This window comes from Pseudophryne corroboree, chromosome 1 (genome assembly GCF_028390025.1).
Source record: "Pseudophryne corroboree isolate aPseCor3 chromosome 1, aPseCor3.hap2, whole genome shotgun sequence".
NCBI lineage: Eukaryota > Metazoa > Chordata > Amphibia > Anura > Myobatrachidae > Pseudophryne > Pseudophryne corroboree.
In genome coordinates, this window is record NC_086444.1 from 639,631,011 (window position 1) to 639,648,379 (window position 17,369).

Here is a 17,369-nt window from a genome sequence, read left to right on the forward strand (position 1 = left end):
TCGTGTGTATACTGTAAGACCAGTGTGTCAAATAGCACAATACCACATAATATAAGTGGCTCAGTATGTCATAAATATTTGTGCTGATTTCCATAAACTCAAGAGAACATAATTGTGTCATAGCATATTAAGGCATGGTCCAACAAAAAGTACCTGACTACTTACTGAACTTCAAAAGATAATATTCAGAGGATAGGTGTTATATATCCTTACTGTAGTGCCCATTAAAAGTAACACATTTAATAACTGCCAAAATGCCATGCAAAAAATTGAAACATTAAAGACACATCTATGCACCTCCCAGTATGACCATCCAGATAGATAGTTGCTTGAAACATACAATGTAGAATTGGAACTTTATTACTCGAATAATTAAATTTTACTTCCAGTTTGTATAGCTTTTCAATGAAATGAAGAGAAAATAAAATGTTCAAAATAAGCCAGTGTCCTTCGTTGAAAGTATAATTTTGGAAATTGAACCAGTTTTGGGTGCTTATGATATCTATACTGTGGTGCCTCTTTTAATAATGAAACAGCAGAGAATATATATGGTTCATTGTGGATCCCACTTGTCTGATTTCCCTATTATTTATCAATATAAAAATCCTATAAATATAGTGAAATGTATATATAACAAAAATGTAATAAGGTGGACAAAATTTGTTAGCTGTGTTATAACCAAAGATTATTTTCAGTAATATTCATCTCTCAATTCCCGACTCACTGTTTCACCAGGGATTATCACACTTAATTGACTTTTGGTTTGAAGTGCTTTGAAATTGCATACTCAGTATTGTTTGTGATATTTGTAATTTATCCATTTATTCAATGTCCATGCTATAGATTGATATGCATAACACAAGGGTTGCATTGAAAGTATTTTGTGTTTATAACATGTATAAAAATAATCTGTACAAATAGATACGTATTCAAGTTGCTCTACTCTCAATATCTTTAGAGTGCGACACACAATCTCACAAACAATTAGTTGTTTGTCTATGTTTGTTACATATAACGTTAGTATTGTTTGTCGGCATCCTGTTTCATTGAGGATTGTCACACTGACATGGTCTTTACTATTTTTATTGTTTTATATTTGCGTATATGTAAGGGAACACTAGGGCAGGGACTTTTCGTGAGTGATTAAATATTCTCTAAATCTTTGTGAACGCTATATAGAAAAACGTAATAAAACAAAATTGAAGAAGGTTCCTCTAACAACCTTCACAGATACTAGTGCTAATAACAGAACGCTTACAGTTCTCAAAAAGTATTAGCATTCTATAAGAGTAACCACCAGATACCCCCTGTTGCAGGTTCAATAATATATTAATAGGGTATATTCACATAATAGATTTGGGTGCAAACACTGATAAAATTCAGTGATCCCAACCTTAATAAATTGCCTTCAAAGAGTCTGCCAATCCAATATATACATCCTGACCTACATAGTCCACATATTTAATTTGATAGAACCAATTTATATCTAATTTTGCTGTCTCCAATGTATAATACAATGACTTAAACCAATTTATGATGATTTTTCTCTAACGTCCTAAGTGGATGCTGGGGACTCCGTAAGGACCATGGGGAATAGCGGCTCCGCAGGAGACTGGGCACATCTAAAGAAAGCTTTAGGACATGGGTCTTCATCCTGTGGCCCTCCAGCTGCTGTGAAACTACACATCCCAGCATGCCCTGCCACAGTTTTGCTATTAAGGTATGCTAAAACTGAGGCAGGGCATGCTGGGATATGTAGTTCCACAGCAGCTGGAGGGTCGCAGGTTGAAGACCCATGCTTTAGGACTATCTGGTGTGCACTGGCTCCTCCCCCTATGACCCTCCTCCAAGCCTCAGTTAGATCTTTGTGCCCGAACGAGAAGGGTGCACACTAGGGGCTCTCCTGAGCTTCTTAGTGAAAGTTTTAGTTTAGGTTTTTTATTTTCAGTGAGACCTGCTGGCAACAGGCTCACTGCATCGAGGGACTAAGGGGAGAAGAAGCGAACTCACCTGCGTGCAGAGTGGATTGGGCTTCTTAGGCTACTGGACATTAGCTCCAGAGGGACGATCACAGGCCCAGCCTGGATGGGTCCCAGAGCCGCGCCGCCGGCCCCCTTACAGAGCCAGAAGGCAGAAGAGGTCCGGAAAATCGGCGGCAGAAGATTGTCTTCAACAAGGTAGCGCACAGCACTGCAGCTGTGCGCCATTGCTCTCAGCACACTTCACACTCCGGTCACTGAGGGTGCAGGGCGCTGGGGGGGGCGCCCTGAGACGCAATAAAAAACACCTTGGATGGCAAAAAATGCATCACATATAGCTCCTGGGCTATATGGATGCATTTAACCCCTGCCAGAATACATAGAAAAACGGGAGATAAGGCCGCCGATAAGGGGGCGGAGCCTATCTCCTCAGCACACTGGCGCCATTTTCCCTCACAGCTCCGTTGGAGGGAACCTCCCTGTCTCTCCCCTGCAGTCACTACACTACAGAAAGGGTTAAAAAAGAGAGGGGGGGCACTAATTACGCGCAGTATTAAAGATACAGCAGCTATAAGGGGAAAAACACTTATATAAGGTTATCCCTATTTCTCTAACGTCCTAGTGGATGCTGGGGACTCCGTCAGGACCATGGGGATTAGCGGCTCCGCAGGAGACAGGGCACAAAAATAAAGCTTTAGGATCAGGTGGTGTGCACTGGCTCTTCCCCCTATGACCCTCCTCCAAGCCTCAGTTAGGTTTTTGTGCCCGTCCGAGCAGGGTGCAATCTAGGTGGCTCTCCTAAAGAGCTGCTTAGAAAAAGTTTTTTAGGTTTTTTATTTTCAGTGAGTCCTGCTGGCAACCGGCTCACTGCATCGAGGGACTTAGGGGAGAGAAGTGAACTCACCTGCGTGCAGGATGGATTGGCTTCTTAGACTACTGGACACCATTAGCTCCAGAGGGAGTCGGAACACAGGTCTCACTCTGGGGTTCGTCCCGGAGCCGCGCCGCCGACCCCCCTTACAGATGCCGAAGATGGAAGAGGTCCAGAAGCAGGCGGCAGAAGACTTTTCAGTCTTCCTGAGGTAGCGCACAGCACTGCAGCTGTGCGCCATTGTTGTCAGCACACTTCACACAGCGGTCACGGAGGGTGCAGGGCGTTGGGGGGGCGCCCTGGGCAGCAATGTATTATACCTTTTTATGGCTAAAAATACATCACATATAGCCCTTTGAGGCTATATGGATGTATTTAACCCCTGCCAGATCTCACAGATTCCGGAGAAGAGCCCGCCGAAATAGGGGGCGGGGCTTATTCTCCTCAGCACACAGCGCCATTTTCCTGCTCAGCTCCGCTGTGAGGAAGGCTCCCAGGACTCTCCCCTGCACTGCACTACAGAAACAGGGTAAAACAGAGAGGGGGGGCACTTTTTTGGCGATATAAATATATTTAAGCTGCTATAAGGATACAACACTTATATAGGGTTGTTCCCATATATATTATAGCGCTTGGGTGTGTGCTGGCAAACTCTCCCTCTGTCTCCCCAAAGGGCTAGTGGGGTCCTGTCTTCAATAGAGCATTCCCGGTGTGTCTGCTGTGTGTCGGTACGTGTGTGTCGACATGTATGAGGACGATATTGGTGTGGAGGCGGAGCAATTGCCGGTAATGGTGATGTCACCCCCTAGGGAGTCGACACCGGAATGGATGGCTTTGTTTATGGAATTACGTGATAATGTCAGCACATTACAAAAATCAGTTGACGACATGAGACGGCCGTCAAACCAGTTGGTACCTGCCCAGGCGTCTCAGACACCGTCAGGGGCTGTAAAACGCCCTTTACCTCAGTCGGTCGATACAGACCCAGACACGGACACTGAATCTAGTGTCGACGGTGAAGAAACAAACGTATTTTCCAGTAGGGCCACACGTTATATGATCACGGCAATGAAGGAGACTTTGCATATCTCTGATACTACAAGTACCACAAAAAGGGGTATTATGTGGGGGGTGAAAAAACTACCTGTAGTTTTTCCTGAATCAGAGGAATTGAATGATGTATGTGATGAAGCGTGGGTTAACCCAGATAGAAAAGGGCTAATTTCAAAAAAGTTATTGGCATTATACCCTTTCCCGCCAGAGGTTAGGGCGCGCTGGGAAACACCCCCTAGGGTGGATAAGGCGCTCACACGCTTATCAAAACAAGTGGCGTTACCGTCCCCTGATACGGCCGCCCTCAAGGATCCAGCTGATAGGAGGCTGGAAACTACCCTAAAAAGTATATACACACATACTGGTGTTATACTGCGACCAGCCATCGCCTCAGCCTGGATGTGCAGTGCAGTGCTGGGGTGGTCTGGTCGGATTCCCTGACTGAAAATATTGATACCCTGGATAGGGACAGTATTTTACAGACTTTAGAGCAATTAAAGGATTCTTTTCTTTATATGCGAGTTTCTCAGAGGGATATTTGCACTCTGGCATCGAGAGTAAGTGCGATGTCCATATCTGCCAGAAGAAGTTTATGGACACGACAGTGGTCAGGTGATGCGGATTCCAAACGGCATATGGAAGTATTGCCGTATAAAGGGGAGGAATTATTTGGCGTCGGTCTATCGGATCTGGTGGCCACGGCAACGGCCGGGAAATCCACCTTTTTACCTCAGACCCCCTCCCAACAGAAAAAGACACCGTCTTTTCAGACGCAGTCCTTTCGGTCCTATAAGAACAAGCGGGCAAAAGGACAGTCATATCTGCCCCGAGGCAGAGGAAAGGGTAAGAGAGGGCAGCAAGCAGCTCCTTCCCAGGAACAGAAGCCCTCCGCGGGTTCTGCAAAGCCCTCAGCATGACGCTGGGGCTTTACAAGCGGACTCAGAAACGGTGGGGGGTCGACTCAAGAATTTCAGCGCGCAGTGGGCTTGCTCACAGGTGGACCCCTGGATCCTGCAGATAATATCTCAGGGTTACAGGTTGGAATTCGAGAAGTCTCCCCCTCGCCGGTTCCTAAAGTCTGCTCTGCCAACGTCTCCCTCAGACAGGGCGACGGTATTGGAAGCCATTCACAAGCTGTATTCTCAGCAGGTGATAGTCAAGGTACCCCTCCTACAACAGGGAAAGGGGTATTATTCCACACTATTTGTGGTACCAAAGCCGGACGGCTCGGTAAGACCTATTCTAAATCTGAAATCTTTGAACCTGTACATACAAAAATTCAAGTTCAAGATGGAGTCACTCAGAGCAGTGATAGCGAATCTGGAAGAAGGGGACTTTATGGTGTCCCTGGACATCAAGGATGCTTACCTGCATGTCCCAATTTGCCCTTCACATCAAGGGTACCTCAGGTTCGTGGTGCAAAACTGTCATTATCAGTTTCAGACGCTGCCGTTTGGATTGTCCACGGCACCTCGGGTCTTTACCAAGGTAATGGCCGAAATGATGTTTCTTCTACGAAGAAAAGGTGTATTAATTATCCCTTACTTGGACGATCTCCTGATAAGGGCAAGGTCCAGAGAACAGCTGGAGGACGGAGTAGCACTAAACCAAGTAGTGCTGCAACAACACGGGTGGATTCTGAATTTCCCAAAATCTCAGTTGACCCCGACAACACGTCTGCTGTTCCTGGGAATGATTCTGGACACGGTTCAGAAAAAGGTGTTTCTTCCGGAGGAGAAAGCCAGGGAGTTATCCGAACTTGTCAGGAACCTCCTAAAACCAGGAAAAGTGTCTGTGCATCAATGCACAAGAGTCCTGGGAAAGATGGTGGCTTCTTACGAAGCAATCCCATTCGGCAGATTCCACGCACGAACTTTTCAGTGGGATCTGCTGGACAAATGGTCCGGATCGCATCTGCAGATGCATCAGCGGATAACCTTATCGCCACGGACAAGGGTGTCTCTTCTGTGGTGGTTACAGAGTGCTCATCTGTTAGAAGGACGCAGATTCGGCATACAGGACTGGGTCCTGGTGACCACGGATGCCAGTCTGAGAGGCTGGGGAGCGGTCACACAGGGAAGAAACTTCAAGGGAGTATGGTCAAGCCTGGAGATGTCTCTTCACATAAATATACTGGAGCTAAGAGCGATTTACAATGCTCTAAGCCTGGCAAAACCCCTGCTTCAGGGTCGGCCGGTGTTGATCCAGTCGGACAACATCACGGCAGTCGCCCACGTAAACAGACAGGGCGGCACAAGAAGCAGGAGAGCAATGGCAGAAGCTGCAAGGATTCTTCGCTGGGCGGAAGATCATGTGATAGCACTGTCAGCAGTGTTCATTCCGGGAGTGGACAACTGGGAAGCAGACTTCCTCAGCAGACACGATCTACACCCGGGAGAGTGGGGACTTCATCCAGAAGTCTTCCACATGATTGTGAACCGTTGGGAAAAACCAAAGGTGGATATGATGGCGTCTCGCCTCAACAAAAAACTGGACAGGTATTGCGCCAGGTCAAGAGACCCTCAGGCAATAGCTGTGGACGCTCTGGTAACACCGTGGGTGTTCCAGTCAGTGTATGTGTTTCCTCCTCTGCCTCTCATACCCAAAGTACTGAGAATTATACGGCGAAGGGGAGTAAGAACGATACTCGTGGCTCCGGATTGGCCAAGAAGAACTTGGTACCCGGAACTTCAGGAGATGCTCACGGAAAATCCGTGGCCTCTACCTCTAAGACGGGACCTGATTCAGCAGGGACCGTGTCTATTCCAAGACTTACCGCGGCTGCGTTTGACGGCGTGGCGGTTGAACGCCGAATTCTAAAGGAAAAAGGCATTCCGGAAGAGGTCATCCCTACACTGGTTAAAGCCAGGAAGGAGGTGACTGCACAACATTATCACCGCATTTGGAGAAAATATGTTGCGTGGTGCGAGGCCAGGAAGGCCCCCACGGAGGAATTTCAATTGGGTCGATTCCTACATTTCCTGCAAACAGGATTGTCTATGGGCCTCAAGTTGGGGTCCATTAAGGTTCAAATTTCGGCCCTGTCGATTTTCTTCCAGAAAGAATTGGCTTCAGTTCCTGAAGTCCAGACTTTTGTAAAAGGAGTACTACATATACAGCCCCCGATTGTGCCCCCAGTGGCTCCGTGGGACCTTAATGTAGTTTTGGATTTTCTCAAATCCCATTGGTTTGAGCCACTCAAATCGGCGGATTTGAAATATCTTACATGGAAAGTAACCATGCTACTGGCCCTGGCTTCAGCCAGGAGAGTGTCAGAATTGGCGGCTTTATCGTATAAAAGCCCATATCTGATTTTCCATTCGGACAGGGCAGAACTGAGGACGCGTCCTCATTTTCTGCCTAAGGTGGTGTCAGCGTTTCACCTGAACCAGCCTATTGTGGTGCCTGCGGCTACTAGCGATTTGGAGGATTCCAAGTTGCTGGACGTTGTCAGGGCATTGAAAATATATATTTCAAGGACGGCTGGAGTCAGAAAATCTGACTCGCTGTTTATACTGTATGCACCCAACAAGCTGGGTGCTCCTGCTTCTAAGCAGACGATTGCTCGTTGGATTTGTAGCACAATTCAACTTGCACATTCTGTGGCAGGCCTGCCACAGCCTAAATCTGTCAAGGCCCATTCCACAAGGAAGGTGGGCTCATCCTGGGCGGCTGCCCGAGGGGTCTCGGCATTACAACTCTGCCGAGCAGCTACTTGGTCGGGGGAGAACACGTTTGTAAAATTTTACAAATTTGATACCCTGGCTAAAGAGGACCTGGAGTTCTCTCATTCGGTGCTGCAGAGTCATCCGCACTCTCCCGCCCGTTTGGGAGCTTTGGTATAATCCCCATGGTCCTGACGGAGTCCCCAGCATCCACTAGGACGTTAGAGAAAATAAGATTTTACTTACCGATAAATCTATTTCTCGTAGTCCGTAGTGGATGCTGGGCGCCCATCCCAAGTGCGGATTGTCTGCAATACTTGTACATAGTTATTGTTACAAAAAAATCGGGTTGTTATATTGTTGTGAGCCGTCTGTTCAGAGGCTCCTACGTTTGTCATACTGTTAACTGGGTTCAGATCACAAGTTGTACGGTGTGATTGGTGTGGCTGGTATGAGTCTTACCCGGGATTCAAAATCCTTCCTTATTGTGTACGCTCGTCCGGGCACAGTATCCTAACTGAGGCTTGGAGGAGGGTCATAGGGGGAGGAGCCAGTGCACACCACCTGATCCTAAAGCTTTATTTTTGTGCCCTGTCTCCTGCGGAGCCGCTAATCCCCATGGTCCTGACGGAGTCCCCAGCATCCACTACGGACTACGAGAAATAGATTTATCGGTAAGTAAAATCTTATTATATATATAGCGCTCTGGTGTGTGCTGGCAAACTCTCCCTCTGTCTCCCCAAAGGGCTAGTGGGGTCCTGTCCTCTATCAGAGCATTCCCTGTGTGTGTGCTGTATGTCGGTACGTTTGTGTCGACATGTATGAGGAGAAAAATGATGTGGAGACGGAGCAGATTGCCTGTAATAGTGATGTCACCCCCTAGGGGGTCGACACCTGAGTGGATGAACTGTTGGAAGGAATTACGTGACAGTGTCAGCTCTGTATAAAAGACAGTGGTTGACATGAGACAGCCGGCTACTCAGCTTGGGCCTGTCCAGACGTCTCATAGGCCGTCAGGGGCTCTAAAGCGCCCGTTACCTCAGATGGCAGATATAGACGCCGACACGGATACTGACTCCAGTGTCGACGGTGAAGAGACAAATGTGACTTCCAGTAGGGCCACACGTTACATGATTGAGGCAATGAAAAATGTTTTACACATTTCTGATAATACGAGTACCACCAAAAAGGGGTATTATGTTCGGTGAGGAAAACCTACCTGTAGTTTTCCTGAATCTGAGAAATTAAATGAGGTGTGTGATGATGCGTGGTTTTCCCCCGATAACAACTGATAATTTCTAAAATGTTATTGGCATTATATCCTTTCCCGCCAGAGGTTAGGGTGCGTTGGGAAACACCCCCTAGGGTGGATAAAGCGCTCACACGCTTGTAAGGGCTCTACCCTCTCCTGAGATGGCCGCCCTTAAGGATCCTGCTGATAGAAAGCAGGAGGGTATCCTAAAATGTATTTACACACATACTGGTGTTATACTGCGACCAGCAATCGCCTCAGCCTGGATGTGCAGTGCTGGGTTGGCGTGGTCGGATTCCCTGACTAAAAATATTGATACCCTAGATAGGGACAGTATATTTTTTTGCCTATAGAGCATTTAAAAGATGCATTTCTATATATGCGTGATGCACAGCGGAATATTTGCCGACTGGCATCAAGTCTAAGTGCGTTGTCCATTTCTACCAGTAGAAGGTTATGGACACGTCAGTGGTCAGGTGATGCGTATTCCAAACGGCATTTGGAAGTATTGCCTTATTAAAGGGAGGAGTTATTTGGGGTCGGTCTTTCAGACCTGGTGGCCACGGCAACAGCTGGGAAATCCACGTTTGTACCCCAGGTCGCCTCTCAACATGAGAAGACGCCGTATTATCAGGCGCAGTCTTTTCGTGGACAAGCGGGCAAAAGGTTCCTCATTTCTGCCCCGTGACAGAGGGAGTGGAAAAAGGCTGCAGAAATCAGCCAGTTCCCAGGAACAGAAACCCTCTCCCGCCTCTGCCAAGCCCTCAGTATGACGCTGGGGCTTTACAAGCAGAATCAGGCACGGTGGGGGGCCCGTCTCAATGAATTTCAGCGCGCAGTGGGCTCACTCGCAAGTAGACCCCTGGATCCTTCAGGTGATATCTCAGGGGTACAAATTAGAATTCGAGACGTCTCCCCCTCGCCGTTTCCTAAAGTCGGCTTTACCGATGTCTCCTTCTGACAGGGAGACAGTTTTGGAAGCCATTCACAAGCTGTATTCCCAGCAGGTGATAATCAAGGTACCCCTCCTGGAACAGGGAACGGGGTATTATTCCACACTGTTGTGGTACCGAAGCCGGACGGCTCGGTGAGACCGATTCTAAATCTAAAATCTTTGAACACAGAGGTTCAAATTCAAGATTGAGTCACTCAGAGCAGTGATTGCGAACCTGGAAGAAGGGGACTACATGATGTCTCGGGACATCAAGGATGCTTACCTTCATGTCAAAATTTACCCGTCTCACCAAGGGTACCTCAGGTTTATGGTACAGAACTGTCACTATCAGTTCAGACGCTGCCGTATGGATGGTCCACGGCACCCCGGGTCTTTACCAAGGTAATGGCCGAAATGATGATATTCCTTCGAAGGAAGGGAATTTTAGTTATCCCTTACTTGGACGATTCCCTGATAAGGGTAAGATCCAGGGAACAGTTGGAGGTCGGTGTAGCACTATCTCAGGTAGTGTTGCGGCAGCACGGTTGGATTCTCAATATTCCAAAATCGCAGCTGGTTCCGACGACTTGTCTTCTGTTCCTAGGGATGATCCTGGACACAGTTCAGAAAAAGGTGTTTCTCCCGGAGGAGAAAGCCAGGGAGTTATCCGAGCTAGTCAGGAACCTCCTAAAACCGAGCCAAGTCTCAGTGCATCAATGCACAAGGGTTCTGGGTAAAATGGTGGCTTCCTACGAAGCAATCCCATTCGGCAGATTCCACGCAAGAACTTTCCAGTGGGACCTGCTGGACAAATGGTCCGGGTCGCATCTTCAGATGCATCAGCGGATAACCCTGTCACCAAGGACAAGGGTGTCCCTCCTGTGGTGGTTGCAGAGTGCTCATCTTCTAGAGGGCCGCAGATTCGGCATTCAGGACTGGGTCCTGGTGACCACGGATGCCAGCCTGCGAGGCTGGGGAGCAGTCACACAGGGAAGGAATATCCAGGGCTTATGGTCAAGCCTGGAGACATCACTTCACATAAATATCCTGAAGCTAAGGGCCATTTACAATGCTCTAAGCTTAGCAAGACCTCTGCTTCAAGGTCAGCCGGTGTTGATCCAGTCGGACAACATCACGGCAGTCACCCACGTAAACAGACAGGGTGGCACAAGAAGCAGGAGGGCAATGGCAGAAGCTGCAAGGATTCTTCGCTGGGCGGAAAATCATGTGATAGCACTGTCAGCAGTATTCATTCCGGGAGTGGACAACTGGGAAGCAGACTTCCTCAGCACGACCTCCACCCGGGAGAGTGGGGACTTCACCCAGAAGTCTTCCACATGATTATAAACCGTTGGGAAAAACTCGACAGGTATTGCGCCAGGTCAAGGGACCCTCAGGCAATAGCTGTAGACGCTCTGGTAACACCGTGGGTGTACCAGTCAGTGTATGTGTTCCCTCCTCTGCCTCTCATACCCAAGGTACTGAGATTGATAAGATGGAGAGGAGTAAGCACTATATTCGTGGCTCCGGATTGGCCAAGAACGACTTGGTAACCGGAACTTCAAGAGATGCTCACGGAGGATCCGTGGCCTCTACCTCTAAGAAGGGACCTGCTCCAGCAAGGACCCTGTCTGTTCCAAGACTTACCGCGGCTGCGTTTGACGGCATGGCGGTTGAACGCCGGATCCTGAAGGAAAAAAGGCATTCCGGATGAAGTCATCCCTATCCTGATCAAAGCCAGGAAGGATGTAACCGCAAAACATTATCACCGCATTTGGCGAAAATATGTTGCGTGGTGCGAGGCCAGTAAGGCCCGACGGAGGAAATTCAACTGGGTCGATTCCTACATTTCCTGCAAACAGGAGTGTCTATGGGCCTGAAATTGGGGTCCATTAAGGTTCAAATTTCGGCCCTGTCAATTTTCTTCCAAAAAGAACTAGCTTCAGTCCCTGAAGTTCAGACGTTTGTAAAAGGGGTACTGCATATACAGCCTCCTTTTGTGCCTCCAGTGGCACTTTGGGATCTCAATGTAGTTTTTGGGTTCCAAAAGTCACATTGGTTTGAACCACTTAAATCTGTGGAGTTAAAATATCTCACATGGAAAGTGGTCATGCTGTTGGCCCTGGCCTGAGCCAGGCGCGTGTCAGAATTGGCGGCTTTATCCTGTAAAAGCCCTTATCAGATTTTCCATTCGTACAGGGGGAATTGAGTACTCGTCCTCAGTTTCTCCCTAAGGTGGTTCCAGCGACATTCACAAGTAAAATGATGAGAAAACATAAAATAAGCATTATAACAGCGCCAAGCAGACTAGTAGACCCTCAATAATGATATAGGAGGGATATTACCTCGAGTACCACGGGGCCGAAGTAAATGGTATAAAATTGACCAATGGATCCTTTGGTTCCTCCAGGGCAAACCTGCAAATCCAAAGCCAAAAGTCTCTCTATATAGATATATACACACACACACACACACACACACACACACACACACACACACACACACACACACACACACACAAATATGCAAAACTGCGTAGAAACAAAGCCCTCAGTTAATTTATAATTTGTATAGTCTTTGTCAGATGTATGTCTCCAAACCTTCCATCCTTCCCTGAAAACTCCCCTCTTTAGGCAAGCATATCAAATTCCAGAACCGCCCACATAACTTTCATAAACCTTCCTATGAAATTGCATCTACTCTGCTCTGTCCACACATATCCTCACATGTCTTCTCATTCTTCACTTTCCCTTCCTTTCGAACCCGGTTCATCATTGCTGTATGACCATATCATACAGCCCACCAAGAACCTTTGCAATCTGGTGGACTACAATGCAATAGATAGCACCTTTCCTTGTGTATACATGCCTATTTCCCTATAGATTGTAAGCTTACGAGCAGGGCCTTCCTACCTCTATGACTGTTTGTTATTACCCAGTTTTGTTATATTATTGTTATTTCCAGTTGTAAAGTGCAACGGAATTTGCTGCGCTATATAAGAAACTTAATAAATAATACTGCCGCCAATTCCTGAGAGCCGTTCCACTGGCTCGATACATGTAAAAAGAACAAAGATAGAAAGGCACATCTGTGAGTTAAAATATCAATTCTTTACTGGTAAAAAGTATAAGTTCACATACATCGAGGTATATAAACACCGGCTCCAATCTCACAAACCCCCTGTAAGGTGCCTCCGGAAAGCTCCCAGCAGTGTCACGAGAAGGAGATGCCAGCGGTCATTATCACCTGTGCCGTGCTCGAACACCGGTCCTATCTTCGTTCTTTATATATATATATATATATATATATATATAGGAATAGGGGTGACAGCGACCAACAGTGTTTAGAACATTATTTAAAAAGAAGGCTTAACAGTATGGAGAATGGTGATAAAACCGAAATTGAGAACTGGAAAATACTTATCTTAATATTGAGCAAGATGATCCAAAATGTGTTTGTTTTAGCAGTATATATAACAATATTTTTTATTCTAGACACAGGAAAAAACCTATATATATATATATATAATATCAGGGACACATTAAAAAATAAGATAAATTGAAGAAAAAGCGATTCAATATAAAAACTAAAAAATAAAATATAGGATACAGATAAAATAACCGTATATAGCTATAAAAATGAGAACCCAGAGCTTATCTTAATATGAAAAGTCAATTAGGTACTTTTTTGCCCCACTATATATATATATATATATATATATATATATATATATATATTGTATATTGGACACCTGTGCCTCTTTGTCTTTCTTATTCAACTCGTACAGTTACTTACTACAGAAGCAAATAAACATATATGAGGTAGTCCTTTATTCCATAATTATTTGTCTAGGAATGTCTGGTTTCAGTGCAATTAATTTATTCTATGCCAATTTAACACTTTTATGTACTATTATTGTATTTGCTGTATTTGTTTAAATAAATGTATTTCATACTTTTATTTAACTTGTCAGTCCTAATTTCATGGAAACTAAGACACCTAAGGTCGCTTTTATACCCTATTCCAGTCGTTCTCAACCTTTTTTGAATCACAGCACCCTAGAGTATCAGAATTTTTGTTCATGGCACCCCTAGGCCAAAAGTTTTTTATTGAGAAATTTAGAAAGAAATATTAAACACAAAATTAAGTAAATTGTGTTTATATGTCACCCTTAGGTTTAAATGTGTGGTGAGGGACAAGATTTGCTTCTGTTTGTCAACATATTTCATGATTGACAACCATGAGCACTGGTTTTGCCTATTACATTGACAAATAGTTTGAATTGGTCCTGGACCACCAACCCAGGGCACCCAAGGGTGCCACAGCACAATTTGAGAATCACTGCCCTATACAATGATTTAAATACCGTCCTATACATTGATTTAAATACCGTGTTTCCCCGATAATAAGACACTGTCTTATTTTTAATTTTTTTTGGTCCAAAAAACACCATAGGGCTTATTTTTGGGGTAGGGCTTATTTTAATTAACATTGACAGCAATTCCAATAAACAGGCAATTGCTTTCTTGTACTCAACGGTATAGGTCTTCCTTTTTTCACTCATGTCTGGGGGTCAAAACAGACAGGATAATAAATAAAATGATGACCGTTATGCTACCCCAGTCCTGCTTTTATCCCCATCATGCCCCTCAGTCCTGCTTTACAATACTTTACTTACCGTTTTTTTTTGTCTTCACTTTCCTTTTTTTCTGTACTCTCCTCCGCGGCGCTTCTGTAAATGGCGCTGGTACGCACACCAGCGTCATTCACAGAAAGCGAGGGGAGGGTGCGCGCTCACTGTGAGAGTGAGACGCTGCAGCTGTGATTGGATGCCACTGTTAAATCTTTAACAGCGGCATCCATTTCATGTGGGGGGACGGACGGAGCTTGGGGCATTGTAGTGTAGCGTAGGAACCAGACAAAATGGGGATTTAGGTAGGTCTTATTTTCGGGGTAGGGCTTATTTTGGACCGTTCTGCAGAAGTAAGGGTAGGTCTTGTTATCGGGGAAACACGGTATATATATATATTTAAATCAATCAGTATCTATCCTAAATTAAATTGAGGGACGCCCTTTACGTAATATATTGGTAAAATACTTAATGAAACATTAAAAATAGAACCCTTATTGAGGCTAACCTATATTCCTTAGTGGAGTGTTCCCATCTAAGACATGAGCTTGTTAAAAACAAGTATTTCAAATTTACAGTTGCAGACTACGATTAATCAACATACCTCTGGATTAAAGTAGAAAAAATGTGTGTATCACAGAATTGGTCCATTGTGTCAATCGCACATCAATAACATCATGGAAAATTAATTTTCCTTAAATGAGGGCCAAAACAGAATATATATATTTCACTTTTCTTTTTTATTACATATAATAGAACAATATCCACTCAGTACTTGGCATATCCGATAACTTGATAGTTGTACTAATGCACTGTCCAAAGATGGAATGATAATACGATCAGTCGTGATTTAGGAAACTAAATTAGTTTAACCTAGCAGAATAGTTAAAAATGTTTACATATTAATTTGAATTACTATACTAATATAATTAACATCCTTCATTTGTTAGTAGACTTACGTATTATATAGCCACAGTTCAAATTATAACCATAGTGGCCAATATCCATATAAACCACATAGGTCTAACAGGCATATAATTCAATATTATATCTAAACAAATTGAAACATATTTAAGCAATAACCCAATCTTGAACAACATAGAACAGCAACAATTGCATTAGCAGTGTATATAATAAATGAGGTCATAATCAAAGATGTCCATAATACCTTAGGATAAATTTAGAGTCTCCCTCAAATACCAGAAGCTGGAGCTTTGTCTGCCAGAGATTGGGACTTGCCCTACTTTTATTTTGAAGTAGGTGGTGACATCATTTCCCATATGTTTTTATTAATTAGTTAAAATGTACGACTGAAACTAGCAAAGCCTTTCAGATGGTTAGTGTGTATTTATTTTGTAAGCTCCTAATAGACAGGTAAAAAAATCCTTATTTTATACATAATGCACTGCGGGCCGCGTCATTGAAGTGTCATACCCACAGTGCTCTAAATGGATCGTCAATGTTCCTAACCGTTAGTGTATTGTGGGCTGCGTTGATTGCGCATCATACCCACAATGCCCGGCAGTGACAGCATCGGCCTATGTACATACGCAGTACACCAGATGTTGTTTGCGTTCCACCTGCCGGCCTATGTGTTCCAGCACCATATTGGAATTAATTCCTATTCATTTTAAGGCAATTTTTTATATTTTAAAGTCTATAAATAGAAGTGACTTACTAATACCCGTGATTATTGAAATATGTGAAATGGCTGAAATTGTGAACTTATCTATTGCTGCATAACAGAATATGTGAGTATTTTTTTTATAAATACAAATCATGAAATATATTGTAAACCTTGTCCATCATTATCAAGCACAATTCTATGAATATGACCACCATTTCTGCAAAACAAGGAGTACAGCTTTCTTTTTTTTTTTTTTTCAAAACAATTTTATTGGTATATCCATTTGTACAAAATAAGAGTATGCATACCTCAATCTTAGAAAAATATAAAAGAATTAACAAAAGTATACATCTAAATGCAGAATTGCAAAGTGAGAGAATATAATACTTTGACATATTCCGGAACAGTAAATTGGGTATAATAGCAATCTGAAACTCGTCAATAAGATCAAACGGTTATCCTTTTTCTATTTTATAACAGATTAGATGAAGAAAGATAAGAAAAGAAAAGGAAGAAAAAGAAGATTTCAAAGAGAAAGACAAACCAGACAGAAGGGGCAGGAAGGGGGGAAGTCATGTATTGCAGTGGTCATATCTTAATCAAAAAGTAGAGTTGTTTTCTGGCATAAATCCATGAATTCTTTAAGACATTCCCAATATGTACTCGGGAAAAATGAAAATAAATATGAAATAAACGAAAATGTAAGCCGTAAGCCAAAGTTATCAAATTTAGTTTAATCTACGTAGTAGTGCCCAAGACTTATCAAAAATCTTCATAATATTGTCATGTGTTTCTTGAGGCAAAAATTCTAAATAAAGACTCCATTTTTTTATAAAATCTGCTCACTCCCTTTTCTATATCAGACTTTTCGATCAAAATATAAAAAGGTTATAAGGTCGGTCTGGAGTAGTGTAATCGTGGGTACTGATTTCGAGATCCAGAAAGAGAGTACAAGTTTTTTGGCTATTGTTATCAATAGGGTTAAAAAAGGGAGAGTAGACTTATGCAATAGTGAGGGCACCCATCTAGAAAAATCAGACTAGAAATATTTCCCAAGCAAAAGGTAATCTAACCTTCGTAATCTGTTGAATGAAATTATGAATCTTGTACCAAAGCCGTTTCACCTTAGTGCAGTACCATACATTATGTATAAATTTAGCAGCCGAGCCAGAGCATTTCGTGCAAGTACCAGGAAAATCAGTGATCATATGACTCCTTTGTGCCTGGGAAATATAAGCTCTATTAAGAAACTTAAAATTAATTAACTGTAGTTGTGCTGAACCCAACAATTTATAAATAGACGAAAATTGTTTAACAACATGGTCAGAGGAGACAAAGTCTGGGAAATCTCGAGACCA